The sequence below is a fragment of the Mastacembelus armatus genome, chromosome 11 (genome assembly GCF_900324485.2).
Source record: "Mastacembelus armatus chromosome 11, fMasArm1.2, whole genome shotgun sequence".
Lineage (NCBI taxonomy): Eukaryota > Metazoa > Chordata > Actinopteri > Synbranchiformes > Mastacembelidae > Mastacembelus > Mastacembelus armatus.
Window position 1 is genome coordinate 21910743 of NC_046643.1, and position 16533 is coordinate 21927275.

Below are 16533 nucleotides of genomic sequence, written 5' to 3' on the forward strand. Positions count from 1 at the left end.
CTGTCTTCATACCTAACATGGGCTTCCTGCACTAAACCAGGTTGAGCCTTTGTTCCTGACTTTGTGATCTCAGAGTGGAGGATGTCAAATAATGCTGAACCCTGGAGAAGCTTATGATGAATAATTAGTAATAATTAGTTTAACTGACCTGTTCAGTTTCGGTTTACTGATGCAGCATCAACAGGACAGACATGAACAAAAATAAGGAGCAAAACATTTTCACTTGACAACAAATAAACAAGTCAATATAAAAAATTCACAGAAAGTCAAAGGAAAACAACTTGGCAAGTGAAGATACAACTGTGCTGGATGACAGAGACTAAATGACAACTGGAGACAAGAGAGAGGAAAACACATCAAGGAACCGCAGAGATTGACACGGGAACACAAAGAGAATCAGTGACACGGACGTGCAGCAAAAAAAACCCAACAATGAACCATTATCAGAAATATATTCAGGAGGAGGCAGAACAACCAAAACAGTCACAATAAGATTCACTGAAGCAAATTTAGCTGTTGCCTGAAAAGATTGAAGTTTCTCACTGGAGATTTTGTCTGAGACTTTCCTCAGCTCACCCTAATAAAATAAAGTGTTTTGTCAATTTTAATTAGTAACCAAGCTGAGCTCAGAGGTCCAGGTCCAACAGGAAGTGGCTCCATGGGAGAAGAGTTTGTTCAATTAGATGTTGATCAGCCACAGCGGGTCAGCTCCATGTGCACAGAAGAAAAGCTGAAGCAGTGTCCCCACTGTGAAACCTGGGGGAAGCTCAGCTCTGCTGCACCTTTAATGACGTCAGAAGCTGCGTTCTGCAGAGGAACCCAGTGTCAGACTCTGCTCATGGTCTTCCAACCGGAGAATGAACCGAAACCAGTGGAGCGAGTGAAGAGGATCCTGATCTTAATCCTGCTGAACACGTGGAACGAGCTGAAACTCTGATGGGAGGAGACGCCCATCATACCTGAGAGAACTGGAACCGTGTGTCAAGAAGACCTGGAAAGTGAACAAGTCTTGTTAGGAAGCTCCTGATGGCTTTGTCCATGGCATTTTCATTTGTTCTATCATTGTTACCAAAACATTAAATCACAGGCAACTCTTCTATTAGTGGATACCAGTCACTATTTGTCAGTTCCAGCTTGTTTCACAGTAAAACTGAAAAAGAAAAAGCACCGTCTGTACGTGACGTTGGAAGCGACGGTTTGAAAGACGGTAATGAAGGCTCCGGTTGATGCTCTGGTTCTGGTTCTGGTCTCCATCTGAACTCCCTCCTTATTGAACATGAGCCTCAAGCCTGCAGACACAAATGGACTGACACACACATCTACAAACCAAACACAGGTAAATGTGTTCACACAGACAGACACTTGTCTAATTAGCTTTGAATAGTTAAGCTCTTTGCTGCTGACACCATGTACCAGCCAGGTATCACATGAAAAACGGTCCCTGTTTAATATTTGACACCAACGTCACACATAAGGGTTGGGCTTGGGCAGGTAGTGGTTTTGGTTTTGGTTATGGTTTTGGTTTTGGTTTTGGCAAGTCTCCAGAAAATGAGTGTAAGACAATACAAAGTCCCCACGAGGAATGGAAACCAGCGCGTGCGTGTGGATATGCATCACAGCAGATGATATCGACATGTTTTTGTAAAGTGGGTTTGTGAAATGAAGCGAAACCAAATGTAATACAGTGTTTGGTAATAGCTGCTCGCTCCCTCTCCCTTTCCCTCAGTCTCTCGCCCGCGTGTTAAAACATAAATCCAGGTTCAATTAGACAACCTGTATTGGCACCGAACTTAAGAACAACAAAAATTAATAGAGCATCAGATTGTTTTTCTTTCTGTCTCTCATTAACATGACTAAGATCACATTTTCTGCCCTCCACCACCTCCCGGTCCTTGTGCGACTCTCCCTCCTCCTCCATCGCTCCTCTTCACTCTGCTGCCGTGGCAACAGAGGATGGGGAAGGGGGGGGGGGGTGAGAGAACGCAAGAGACAGTGACAGAGAGATGGGGAAAGAGACAGAAATAGAGAGAGGAGAAAAGATTGGTGAAGATGAGATTGGAGCCTGGGACCAGAGGCTGTGTGAAACAGAGAGAAGACTGCAGTGTGTGTGTGTGTGTGTGTGTGGTTGCGTAATCCCACTTTAGTGACTGGTTGAAGCTAAAAATGAATCCAGTTTTTTGATAACAGTCACACTTATGTGAAATAGTTCTTCTTTTCTCTGTAACATCATTACACAATCACCAGCCTCCCTGTACCTTTGTCTGAGTACATATATGCTGTGTGTGTGTGTGTGTGTGCGTGTGCGTGTGTGTGCGTGTGCGTGTGTGTGTGTGTGTGATATACTAATATACTGAACTGTTGCTCAGGCAGCTCATGTTTGACTGGAAAGTCCATGTTCTAACATGTCCAAGTTATTTTAACTTGTTTCAGTGTAACGTTGGTCTAAACTGCACATTGACTGTAGTCGGTTAAATGCTGCTGTGTGTGTGTGTGTGTGTGTGTGTGTGTGTGTAAAACAGTTGAGACGAGACTAATGATGTGGTCTCACACTGATGCCCAGTAGTTGTCAGTATCTGGCCCCTCAGGACTCTGTAGTTCTGGGGTCGTGCTGTGTTTAGTTTTGATCCTCTGCGATTGATCGATTTGATCTGTGATGTGTTTCCACATGTTGTTCCTGGAGACTTGTTGAAGACCTGGTAGAAAACCTGGAAGCCTGAGACTCTGATGTTTTTCCTCCATTTGGTTTTATTTTCCTTCATCATTTTGTGATGTCTTCTGGGAAATGCAGTCACACAAAATAATTAGACTGAAGGTTTAATACGTTGTGTCTCTCACTGTCTCAGATACAAAAGACGAGGATGGGCAGACATCAGCCAGACTCTGCTCACACCGACAGAATGTCTCTTGGCTGCAGAAGCTGCTGTTGCTGCTCAGCCTCCTTTTAAAGCTTTGAAGACTCGACTCGACTTTCACATTCTGTAGTCCATTTCGGTTTTTAGTCAAGTATGACCTAAATTGCTTCGGGTCTCAGGTCTGTATAGAACCTCCTTTCAATCCCTTTGAGACTGAAATCTCAATAGGGAGAGCTGAGGATACTCTCCTTTACAGGCAGCAGTTATTTCTGAAAGCATGTGACTTTGACACCACAGACTGTTTTCCTTTTTTTAACTGCCTGGGAAATGGCTCCAAAAGTGCTGAGTTTTACTGCAGTTTCCACACACGTTGTTCAGACCTGGTAGATTCCTGCATAAATAAATACAATACTTCATAAATGAACAGTGAGACTCGTTAGTCTTGTGGAGGCCTCATAAGGTATTAAGGTCTTACAGCCCTGCGACAAAGCACATACTTAAATCCACCTGGTGACGTGAACACACCTGTTCTCAGTGAGAATGAAGGACTGTGCTTAAATGTGTCCTGCCGTCACAGGACCTTTCCAGATCATGACATATGCTGCTCGCACCACACTGAAATACTGTATAATGGCAAGCTGCCTGTTTCCAAAATACAGGTCTTGATCCTTTAATTAGACAGGTCCATCTTAGACTTGATTAAGATCAGTGAAGAGTTCCAGTTGGAATAAAGCAACTGGCTCTTGGTCACTGATCTGATTTGCAGATTGACCCTCTTGTCTTGTTGTTTGTGATTCTGCTGGTGCTGCCAAGTTTCTGTGTGTGCTTTTATTTTGCATTTCCACCTCGACGGGAGAGTTCATGAATGTAGATGCTGTTCACAGTGGCCTCCGATGTGTGTGGAATACAGCTGCAGGACAAGACAAGACAAACACATCAAGGTTAGGAGAGGACACAGAGGAGGGTGGAAAAAAGGAAAGCAGACCCTGTTGAGGCGAGATAAAACTTCATACACAATCTGATGTTAAATTAATAATAAAGTGATACCAAATAATGAGGCGTCCAGAAATACGTGTAAAAAAAGAAGGAAGAGGAATTAGATGCCATAATCCATTAGTGTGACTCAGTGTAACCTCCATCATCCCCTGCAGCACGACTTCTGTCATCCCTCCATCTTTCAGTCCTTCCTCACACCCTGAAGACGTCCAAGGACACCAAACACCCACCACCTCCAGACTCTGATCAGAGGTGACAACCTTCTTCCTCACTCCACCCACTCAGGAAACAGAAAACAGAAAAACAAGGAGGCACATCTTACCACATGTCATCCACTCCTTCACCAAACCAGGCTCCCCTTAAAGTCTTTCCCTTTTCACTCTAATATTCTGATTTTGAAGACGGGTCAAATCCGTTGTGCTGCTGTCGTCAGGGCTTATTCCTTTGTCTTTCAGTGCTTTTCAGGCTTCACTGATGCTAAACAGTAAAAATAGAATTGACCAAGTAATGATTATATTTATCTGAGCTGAAGAAAACCACATGCATCAGCTTCAGACTTTGGATGAAGTTTAAAAAATGTCTGTCAGGTGCTGCCGTTTTACCTTCAGAGTAAAAAGAGCAAACTCTCGTAAATGTAAAGTCGTTGCACATCCTGGAGGTTTAAGGACTATAATTTGCAACCACTCTGGTTTGAGTCCAACTGGGACTTTCGTTGCTTTTCATGCCCCATTTCTGTTTGTCTAGATTTCCTTTCATGTCTCAGCCAAAAAAGTATCTAAGTAATGTTGAAGAGAAAGGAAATGACATAGGTTTTCACACTGTCGATGGCAAAACTGATAAACTGAAAAATTCTCCTCTACTCACCAAGAAGCAGGCGCCCTCATTGTTGTCTCAGTGTACATGTACAGTATATTATGAGTCGTCACAGCAGTCCAGCCCTGAGCAGATAAAGCATGAACAGGTTTGTAGAGTCTGGAAGACAATGGCAGGATGAAGGTTCATATGTTGCAGAGCTGGAGGAAGGAATTTGTGCGGAGGTGTTTGATGTGGTGAGAGTCAAACCTGATGCCCAGCCTGGTCACTGTGGACGAGACAGGGATGCTGTGATCAAAGGATGTGAGGTGGGACAGAGGTGAGTCCTGGACTTGGTGCCAACAAACGGGACTTCCTCTGTTTTCATGCTGTTTAACTGCAGGAGGTTTGATCCAGGCCTTTATCTACTCATGGTGTCGATGGACAGGTGTAATGTAGATTTGGGCGTCATCAGCGTAGCGATGGAAAGTCACTTCATGTCTGGTGATGATGTGACTGAAGAGGAAAAGCTAAAAGTATTTATGGCAAACACACAAGCAATAATTCCTGAGGGGAGCTGTAAGATATGAGATGTTTTAGTTATTTAAACTCACATTTACACTGAAAGACCTGAACCCACAGTGACCTTTTGTTTTTATATTTATTTATTTATATCAGAACAAACAGAGCAGATCCAACAGAGACCCAAAGACAGTCAGAACCAGGATAATCAGACTTGATCCAAAATCTGGGACCAGTTCCAAACAAAAAGACAACACTGGCAGCAGAGTGACGCTGTTAAAAAGCTGGGATACACTTTACAGTTCACATTCGTTTGAAAGGTCAAAGGCAGAGAAGAAGAGATTTACGTCACAGCAGAGTCCTGGATGCTCACATCAAAGCCAACTCCTCTTACTTCACCCTCTGCTTCTTGTTTTCTGGGCTCCTGCTGGGAGGTTTCTCTTTGCACCTGAATGGACCAAATACATGAACCTGCACTGCCGGTTGCCATAGAAACAGACAGAGGGGAAGTGTCAGGGTTGATGGGAAAAGTAAACAAAACACAAACAAAGACGAAACTCTGTCGATGAAACGTTAACTGAAACTGAGCACGGACGGAGGAACGATGGACGAATGTTTCAGAGGCTTTTTCATGCAGTAAGTGAGATGTAACGTCAGTGGATTATTAATTAAGACCAAGATCCAAACTCTGTAATGTTTTCATCAGTTTGTTTAAATGTCATCCTTAGAGACGCAACTCTTCATCCTGAGCTGATGGTCATGTTTAACAATGTCTAGTATTTTATATAAACTAAGTTTTTCATATTTCCCATAAACACAGCTTCTTATGTGTTTTATCATCGTCCAATTTAGACTTTTCTTTACTTCCTGTTGTTTCTTTCATTGCACTTAGTCAGCTCAGGAGAAAACAGACCTTCATCTGCAACAGCTGCATCAGGTGGCTGATAACGTACATGTGGGCCAGTGGATAATGAGGCAGGTTCGCTGTACAAGGCTTCCCCTACCTGTTCCACTCAGACATTCTCTAACGAACAGTTTTAGTGAGTGGCTGTTGAGTTTTAACAGACTAACCAGTATTTTATAGCTGTGATGACAGTAATGTTGTCTTTGAGTGTCCCTCTGGAGTCTCCGAATGGCCGTTTTGGATCCACATCCACAAATCTTTATAAAAACTCAATGTGGGAGACTGTTTTAGTGCTGCTGTCACCACGTGAGGAATAAGGTGTGTCCAGCATTGTGGTGTCACTGCAGGTACATACGCCAACAAATGAATGATTTCCAAGAACAAATACGTATAAACAAAAACATACATTTTACAATACCCTTTAAATTGGGTTCAGTATCACTGAGACTCATTCTATTCAACAGAATCGAAGAACAGAAATCATTTTGGGTACACACGTTCTTAGCCTTGTGCACAAAACCAGAGCACTTTAATTGTATTTATACTGCTAAAATAACAAAGTTCAATTTAGGTTTTATTTCACTTTGTCAGTCTGAACATATATATATATTTTCCTAGCATACATGTAGTGTATAAAAGGTAAAAAAACAAAAAACCTCTTAAAGGAAACTTGAACCATGCAGTGTAATAAAATTGCACAGCGTGGATTTGTCTTACTAATATAAAACGGTGTGCAATATAGGTATAAAAGCAGCATCAGCTTTGATTAAATCCTGCAGAACGTGATGCATTAGCATGTGAACCCAGACACCAGTTGTTTCTTTTCTTTCATTTTGCAGGTGAAAGTGTGTGTGACATGAAATATGGCAGCAGTCCTGCACTAATTGTTCAGCTTTGGAACCATGTGGTGTTTCCCCCCATCTGTAACTGAGAATTAGATTTGGCTGCATAATTGTGTGCAATTTAGTTTAACATTAGCACAACTATCATTCTCTTCTGTGTGTGTGTGTGTGTGTGTGTGTGTGTGTGTGTGTGATCTGAGGCTAATAGCTTCAGTACCACTTCTCCATGAATCACTTTTTTGTCAGTGGATGTTTTCTAAGAGGCAGAGCTGCATTTTTCTGGTGATGGATGTCTCCTTTTGCCACAACAACTTAACAAAATAAACCCTAAGCTTCTCCCCTAATGTGAGAGAAGCTGCTATTAAAACCTCTCTCAGGAGTCACAGCGTGAGACCTCAAACCTTGTATCTCAAAAGAACCACCTGCCCCATCCACACTGCAGTTTTTGCAATTTCTATGATTTCAGCAAATTTGCTGACTTCTGATGCCTTACTGTTACCGCACACACACACACACACACACACACACACGATATCAGATGTAGGAAAACATAGATTTTTATTTGGTTCATGTGCTAATGACTGTATTTCTCACTGCTAGAATATTATACTCTGTGCGAGTCTGTGTTCTTGCAGGATTTCAGGGCTGCTGCTGATCATTATGTGCTCCACCTGTCATCCAGTGTATTTGTGCTCATTTGGAAATTTCTTTCCTTGCTCGAGCTGGAAAAATGTTGAGTCTTGTCTGTTTGTCGATCTCAGCTCGCAGAGTTTTGGCAGTTTTACTAGATAATTTGCCTTGTGATTTTATTTTTTTTGTTTCACATTAGACATTTAAAAAAAATAGGTTTAGTTTTCTCCTCATTCACAGTTGAGCTGTGCGTCGCAACGAGTCGTTCCTTCTCAGAGTCGGATTTAAACACTGGCAGCTTTTAAACAACATTCAGTCATTTAAGAGTCGAACGTTTCTCTTCTATCTAAAAAAAAAAAAAATGCTTCAGTGGGAGAGGAAACTTAAACTTATGGCCATTAATGTCATGTAGGCCTGACAACAGTAATATAATATAATAAACACCTACATGCCTGTTGATATATAGAGAATTCTGATTGGCACTTTTTAGGAAACTATCTGTCTTGCTGGGTTTTTCCTATTCTAGTCAGGCTGAGCAGTTTCAGCCTCTGGGCAAAGCAAAGAGCAGTCACCATCTGGCTGACTGGTTGGCCAGCTTGTGGCAAAGTGTGTGTGTGTGTGTGTGTGTGTGTGTGTGTGTGTGTGTGTGTGTGTGTCACTGCTGCTGTCACTCAGAGCCCTCCAGACACCTTTCACACCTTGTCATCCTCTCTGTTACCCAGGGTCAACCAACCAGGGAGGGAGACGGGGTGAGGCAGAGAGAGAGAGGTCAGGGAGGTACATGTCTGAAAAGACAGAAATCTGAAGCAAAAAACAAGAAGCTAAGGCAGATTTCAGGGTGATGGGGACGAGCGAGGGCAGGGACACATGCAAAGAGCGTGAGAGAGAGAGAGAGGGCAGGTAGAGGAAGGAGAGCTGCATCTTGTGTTGTTTTCACTGTGAAAGAAGAAAACCCATTGTCCAACAGGAAGGAATAAAACAAGGCCAGGGCATCTCTTATTCTTCAATTTATCAGCTGGTTCTTCAGTACCTTACAGTTTAATAGTCAAGAAGTGCAGACTACTGCCCTAAATCCAGCAACATATGTTGATATTTCCTACGGAGTTCCCCAAAGAAGCATCCTGGGCCCCACTGAGTTTAGGTTGATTCTCAGTCTGGGTTAAAGACGTCAACCGACATCCCTGCACTGTTGATGCTACTGTAGCTAAAAACTAAAGTTGTCAGTCAGTTCTTTCTTCTTATCTACATTCTTTGCTTTATACACGTCTCCCTTTTGTTTTATTTTGTCTGTGCTTCTTGCCATCCGTCTTGTCTCTCCTACACTCTCTTTATCCCCTTTTCTCCATCTTTATCTTCCTCGTTCTCCGTCATCCTCTGTGATCCCTCCATCTGTGCTCTGTACTTCCACCCACCCTCCGCTCGGTGCCAGCGGTCAGACCAGCTGATACCCCGTCAATCCGCTGATCCTGCCCGCCACGGAGAAGTCCCACCGGGCTGCGACACAAACATAGCTCAGAGTCATATCCCAGAGTCTTATTCACATACCGTCCTTATGTCTTTCCCTCCCTCTGTTTCTGTCACTGCTGCTGAGGGTAAAACTCACATCCTCACAAGTCAGTGTCAGACATCTTCGTGTTGGATTTTCATTCAGTTGAAGGCAGATTATATAGTGTTCTGCACACATACATTAGTTGCTCATTTCAAAGTAAAACCAGGTGTGAATGTTGCTTCAGTATATAATGAGTCCAGATATTGGATGTGAATGGGTTTGCAGGTCTTGTGAGTATTTTCAGTGCAGCACATAGGATGTGACGTTACTGAGTGCAGGTAGAGCAGCTCCTGCTCTGGATGGACTCAATTTAGAGATATGGGGCTGAGCTCAGACCTATGGAGGGAGCTCATGTAGCTGCTCCCACCATGACCTGTCTCTGGGTAAGTGGCAGAAAATGGATGGAAGGATGAATCACTAGTTAAAGGTACTGATCCTATATTTACCAACAACATGGACAATGTTTCAAAGAAAAGCATCAGGTGGAGTTGACACACAAAGAGATGGAGAGAGAAGACACAGTGGAAATATGGCAGGAACTTAAAATGGAGAGAGTGGTAGCAAGAAAGAATGACATGACGGTAAAAAGCCGAGAAGGAGAAATGACAGGAGGAGAATAGAGAAGACCGTGTCTGCCTCTGTGTTCGGGTTTCAGACCTTGTTGTAATCCAGCTTTATGTCTGCCATGCTGTCACTGCACCTGTAATCTGCTTCCTGCACTCCTGTAATCTCACTTTAACTCTGCTTATCTTCTGCGTCACGTCCTGGGAGATGTTGGCTTCCCTCACAAGTGCAGAGGCAGCGATGCCGCTCTCTCCCTCTCTATCGAGTACAGATGGTGTGAAACGTGTTTCTCAGTTGTAACCACGACAGGCGTGGATGAGCTGTGTAAACGTTGAAAACAGGTAATTATGAACTCAATCACGGCGCCAACATCAGAATTTCAAGCTGTGTGATTAAAGGTTTCGTTCACAGTTGTAATTATAGCTTCTCTCCTCTGGTTTTAGTGTCTTTTATCAATCAGCAACATCAGTTTTAAAACAGTTTTTTATCTTTGAGACTGAAGGTTCAGTGCCAAACCAAAACCAGTAGATGTTCTTCACCTCAAATAGTTTCTTTGCATTTTCTTAAGTTTCCGATTCTCACAAAGACCAGGGGGTGAAGTTGGCAGCTCCAGAAAAAAGTGGACTGAGAGTTGAGAGTTTAATCATTAAGTCATTTTATTTTGAATCAGGCTGAAATCACGAGGCTTTGTCAGCAGGTCAGACATGTCTGTTAGGAGAAATAAATGCTGCTATAATCTTCAAATCCAGCCCGTCTCAGGCAGAACATCCAGACATCTGCTTTTATCTTGCCTTTGCATTTTATCTCTGTCTGGCTTCCCTTCGCTCAGTCCAACAGGTCGTTCCTCCTTCACAACCGCAATAAATCTCCCTCCTCTCTCTGTCCTGAACTCTCATCTTCTTTATTCAGATGATTTTTTTCTTTCATTACCTGCTGCTGCTTCTTACGACATGCTGAGGAGCTGCTACATAACTTTTCTCTGTATGAAGAAAAGACAGGAAGACACAGGAGAGGCAAGTTGGTAATTTATGCAGTTTTCTTTCAAGGAGCTCCTTCCTGTTTGTCGAGTCACCAGAAACACAGGAGGAGAAGAAGGAGGATGTTTTTACAAGTGAACATTTTATACAACACTGCAAAAACCCACAGAGAGGTGGGTAGGCGATAAAAATAAATATGAGAGAAGAAGTACAGTATTTTGTGGAAAACAGAGGTCAGCGAAAGGTCTTCAGGTAGTGAAGTAAACCTTATAGCAGCTCTCTGGTAACAACAGTGATATATACCCCGACTCTAACCCAAACCAGTCCTAAAATAAGTATTTGTCCCAGTTAAAGCTGCAGACTGGGAGCAGAAGCACAGGAGTCCTTACTCACACTCTGTGACTTATAGAGACTCTAATTTTATTAAACCAGTGCTGGACCTGGTGAATATGTACGGCGGTTTTCCTCCAGTGAAAGCAGATGTGTGCTGGAATTGCTCCAAAGAGATTCAGTTGAGGGGTTCCTGTACTTTGGCAGTCATAGTCCGGCCAAGGTTTTATTGGTTGTTGGAACAGTGTTTTGCCCAGTGCCACTTCAGTGTTTGAGTGGGAGATGGAGACGCAGCTCTATCTGCTGAAGCTTCCACTTCGCACCGTGGGGAGACTCGTGTTGTTGCTGTGTTGTGTTTGTCAGTCTGTGCGACGACAACAATTGTGCTTTATTAGAAACTGATCCCTGCAGCTGCGTCTTTGTCCACGAGTCCCATCCTGCAGTCAGTGTCCATCGCACTGTGTCATCAGCGTGGTGTTGAAGTGGTGACGCCTCAGGGACCGTCCGCTCCGTCATTATGGCTCTTTGAGTGTTGCGGCACAGTCTCATGTCGTACCTATAATCCCTTTAATGACCGTCCTCGCAGGTGTTACTGCTCGGCTGATGTCTGAGCTGCGTGATGAGGCAAACAGCATCAAGGCAATTGATTCCTGCTAATGGGTCATTTCATAATGGAGGGAAATGGAGTGGGCGAGTCACACTGGAGTGGACAGGGAGAGAGAGAGAGAGAGAGGAAGAGGGAAGAAGAAACCGGGACAGACTGGAAATATGGTGTTTTCTGTGAGGATGAGTCCTTGTAAAGTGGATTTGGTTGTTTTTTGTCACCGCAGGAATGAAAACATTCATGTGCAGCAGTTTGAGCTGAAGGCAGAGAAACAGGGAGGGGATGGAGGGAAGAGAGCGATCTGCAGCCATCATGAGTGATGTGTGTGCATGAGAGATTCATAAAAGAGTTGGCATTTAGTGGTGTGATATCTGACTGCTTTGGATAATTATTTCAGGAGACAAAGCCTTTATTAGCATGTGTGGGAGTCGGAGCATTTGGGGCTTTTATTTCTTTTCCTTCCTTTCATTAAGTCTCTCCACTTAAGTGTTTGCCTGTTCACCTCTAAATTCTTTATTCCGAAGTTATTCACGTGTGAGCTGCAGAGATCAACAGCAGTGAGGAGAGCGGAACAACAGATGCAGATCAGCTTGGAGAGTAAATGTATAGATGGAGAGGAGAACACAATGTGATTGTGAATATGAATAACCAGCGAAATACATGACTCTGCTCAAAGTGTATATTTATTTCCACTGTAAACAAACTAAATATTTGGTTTACGTTAAACTTTAAAATCATAAGGGATTCTCAGACTTTAATACTGTTTAAACTTCTCGTAGTCAGAGTCTCTCCGGCTTCTTTCCACCTGAGCACAGGAAGAAAACCTGTCAGCGTCGCAGGATCCAGGTCCTCCCTGCACAAACACTTTATCCATGAGAGCGAACGTTTACTGGTGTGTCAAAGCTGCATTGCTGTGCACGGTGCATTAAAATAGGACAAGTGTATCAAGCACTGTGAGGAAAGTTTGTAGATCAAATCCCAGGTGTTTTTTTTAAAGCAGAACAGACGTGAGTGATGGTTGAAGAGAATGTCTGGACTTAGCTGAAGTTTGTTTAGGTGCATCAGGTTAGATTTTACTTTCAAATACTCAGAAACATGACTCCCTTCTTAGCAGTGCAGGTTTATGCTGTGTGTGTGTGTGTGTGTGTGTGTATATGTATATATGTATATACACACACACACAGTATATATATGATTTATATAGTTCTGCCTTTGCCGTAGAAAATCAATCCTTGATCCACAGTTTGAGAACCAGAACATGTGCCTACTTGCTGAAAATCAAATGGAGATGAATGGGTTCTGGACTCTGTGAATTGAAATGAAATCAGGAGATCAGCAGGTTTCCATCCCTGCTCCCTCAAAGTTTGACGTCAGTAGCTGACAGTCGCTTTAGCTGCAGCACAGAAAGCTGCAGCTCCACTTTATGGCTCAAAATGCAGATGGTTGACAGTTTTCACAGTGAGCAGTTTCTCCATAGAGAGACTGTCTTGTTTCATCCGCACTGAGTTTAAGGTTCAGCAGCAGTTCAGCAACACAATACTGTTATTTCCACAACTGTCACATCTGGATGAATCATTCCCACTGTTTGTAATTTAAGGTTTTATTCATTAAGACTTAATTAAAGGCCTATTTTGGTAGTAGATAAGAGTTGAACTTTCCATTACCAGGCTCCGAGCGAGTGGCAATCAAACAGAGAACAGTAATCATCATGTTCCCATTGGAGCTGCTGCTTCTGGAGACAATTTACCCACTGCAGTGCAGTCTGGGAAAACAGCGGCTTCTCTCTTTACTGATACATGTGATTAATGGAAGACGCCTCCTGATTGACACGTCTGTTTTTTCTGCTTCTTTCCCGTCTCCGAGCGTTAACGTTAGCTCCACCACGTTTAGCTGACATGTCCCCCCCCTTCCTGCCTCTCATTTTCTCTGCAGATGTGCTGACAGCTCAGGGAATTATAACCGCTGAGCACATAATGACTGTACCCCTGTCTATATGCTACACCCGCTGCACACAGTATATTGCAAAGCTCTTGCTGAAAAGGAGCATAATGGCACCTCTTTTTTCCATGTTTTGGCCCATTGTTCGGGGCTGCACTCTGGCCACTCAGGCCGATCAATGGAAGTAAAAGTGATTCACAATAAGTTCAGAGTGAACAGAGAAGGAAATTTAGAGGCAGAACAATTACTGGATATAAAAAAATCAATGGGATGTTTTTGCAAGTGGATGCAAAAACTAAAAGCAAAGTAATGTCGGCTGGAGTGAAAAACGCTGCGATAGAGAAGATAAATGTGCAGTACTAAGGCTGCAGGAGGAAACATCAGCAGCAGTTTTGATTTACATGCACAACAGTCTGAGCTGTCGTATGTGTCGACATGTCCGACAACCAAAAACTCTTTTCTGCTTTGAACAAAGACGTAAATTTGCTTCCTGCTGAATATTTTCTGTTCTCTGCTGCATCAGAAACCAGGAGGATACGTCAGTGCAAATGTAACCCTGTAATAATTATTACATTAGATCTGTTACATATGCAAATGAGATATATTAATGTCAATTAGACGTGTTGCATATGTAAATGAGATGATTAAATTAGATGTGTTGTGTAAAAGGCTGCTTAATGTTTCTTTGGTATTTCTACATTTTAGGGGAAGGATTTTATTTTATCGTGTCTTTAGATTTGACTCTGCAACATGAAGTAGCTGCTGACAGGAAGTGTGTGTTTTTCTGTCTCTAGTAAATGAAGAGACTTTAATACACTTTGCTATTACTGTGTGTGTGTGAGTAATTAAAAGGATTTTCATCCTCCAAAGGTCGGTACAAAGGAGATGTGTGTGTATATAAAAGCAGAGATTTACACTTGATTGAAGGGCTTCAGTTTTCTTTACATCAGTGTGTGTGTGTGTGTGTGTTTCCTTAAATTAGAGCTGCTTGTAAATATTCTGTGTCAGACAGCGTCACATGGCTCAGTCTGGTCTTTGAACCTTTGTTTTTTTCACCCGTCAGCGTTTGTCTTTAAGGTTTCCAAAGGTTTAAGAAGCAGAATGAGTTTCAGCTCAGCTCAGGCTCCTTCTGCCCGTAGCAGCACTTTGATTTCATTAAGTCCTTTTCATGAAGAGTCGTCTTCATCGAGAGTCATCCTCATCACCACTGATGCATCACTGGACAGTAGCTGATTCTTCACTTCTCATCTTTGATTGGTAAAGAAATCCATCATGCGCGGACACCAGTTACCTGCTGCATCTCAAACAACCGTCATTTGTTTCCAGCTTTGTGTCATTTGTCATTCAGTCAATCTGCATCTTGCTTCTCTCCTTCACTGCTCTTCGCTTCCTGTTCTTCCTCCTCCTTGGATCCACTGCTTTCTGTCTGGCTCCTCCATCTGTCTTCATATTCCTCCACCAGCTGACCGGACAGAAGAGAGCAGCAGGAGGAAGGCGTCTGCTGTTGTGACCACATTTCCTGTGTCTTAATATTAAAGCCTGAACCTTAATGACCTGACGTCTCACTGTATTCAAGCAGTTCACTAAGGTTGGTCTGTGAAGATCCCAGTCATGGCTGCAGCTTGTTAGCAAACCAGAAATCCCTGCGTGTCCCTCGGCGGCGGCCACCGGTCCACACAGCGAGTGTCGATGATGTGTTGCCGTGGAAACCAGAGCTTCCTGAAAGCAGAGTGGAAACTCAAATGAACCATCACACAGTTAAATCTGTGTTCGACATGGAGAAACGTCTTGGTCACCCATGAGCAGATGGACGAAGGAAAGGAGGAGCAGAGCCGACAGCCCGATCGGATCAATGGAAAGAGCATAAAGACGGAAACAAACATGCTCATGGGCAGAGAAACAGAAGCTCAGATTGATGGAGAGCGACAGCGACAGACAGGAAAGAAAGGTTCAGGCCGCTCGGCTCCCCGCCGGCGTTCAACACCTCCCACAGAGACGGGGAAGATCCTGTCATCGGTGGAGTCGGGTTTTAATTTTAGAACAAGTCTGATTAACGCTGTGCCCGGATCGTTGGCCTTTTTTTCTGACTCTGAGCTTCATCCTGGCGACAGGCTGGCAGAGGTCAGACGGGCCGGAGGGCAAAGGAAGGCAAAGTGCCAATCACTTCATCATTTCTGGGTTAAAAAAGGCAGATGGAGGGTGAGGAAGGAGGGATGACGGTGCTGCAGGGGGAGAGTCACAGGGAGGGGTGGATGGAGAGAATACGATGCATGCTGATATAGTGTCGTTTCTAACCTTACTTTAATTCAATATTTATTTGGGGTTTATACATATTTAATAGACAGTAAATCAATATTTATGAGACAGCTAATGAATCTGCTAGGACACAATTAGCATTTTAATGCTACAGAGAGAAAAATCTGAAACACAGACCAAATGATTCCTTCATCCATCTGTTTCCTGCAGTTTGCCAGAGTCCAGGTCACAGTGGCAGCTCACCAAGCCAGGTTAGTCCAGACCTGCTTATTTTCTACAAGCTGCCTCTTCAGACTCGGTCCAGCAGTCGTAACGGTTCAGTAGAACTTTACTCCCCCTCACTGATGTGATGGGGCTGAACAGCACTTTATGGTTTTGTGACGATCACTGTGCCAGATCAGGATATCCTGGAAGTCTAGTTGCTCCTGACAACAGCATGCCTCGTCTGCTGCACCAAGTTTCAGATGTGAGAAGAAGCGTGCTGCGCCCACCCCGACGGGATGAGTCCAGGCTTTAGAGCTGGCTATACCTGCTGCCACCTGAGGGAACTGGTGGATGATCAGGTGGATCCTTGGCAGAGTAGAAACAATCAGTTCGACAGTGCAGCAGTACTTTCCCTCAGTCAGCTGATCCACCACAACAGTGAACAGTGACTCTTATCAGAGTCTTTTAGTTCAAGTGATGAATTTTAAATAATTCATTTGAATCTAAATTAAAATTCAGTGAAACCAGGACTTTAATCATCTGTAGTCCTTCAGCACTGAACCACAGTTCTTT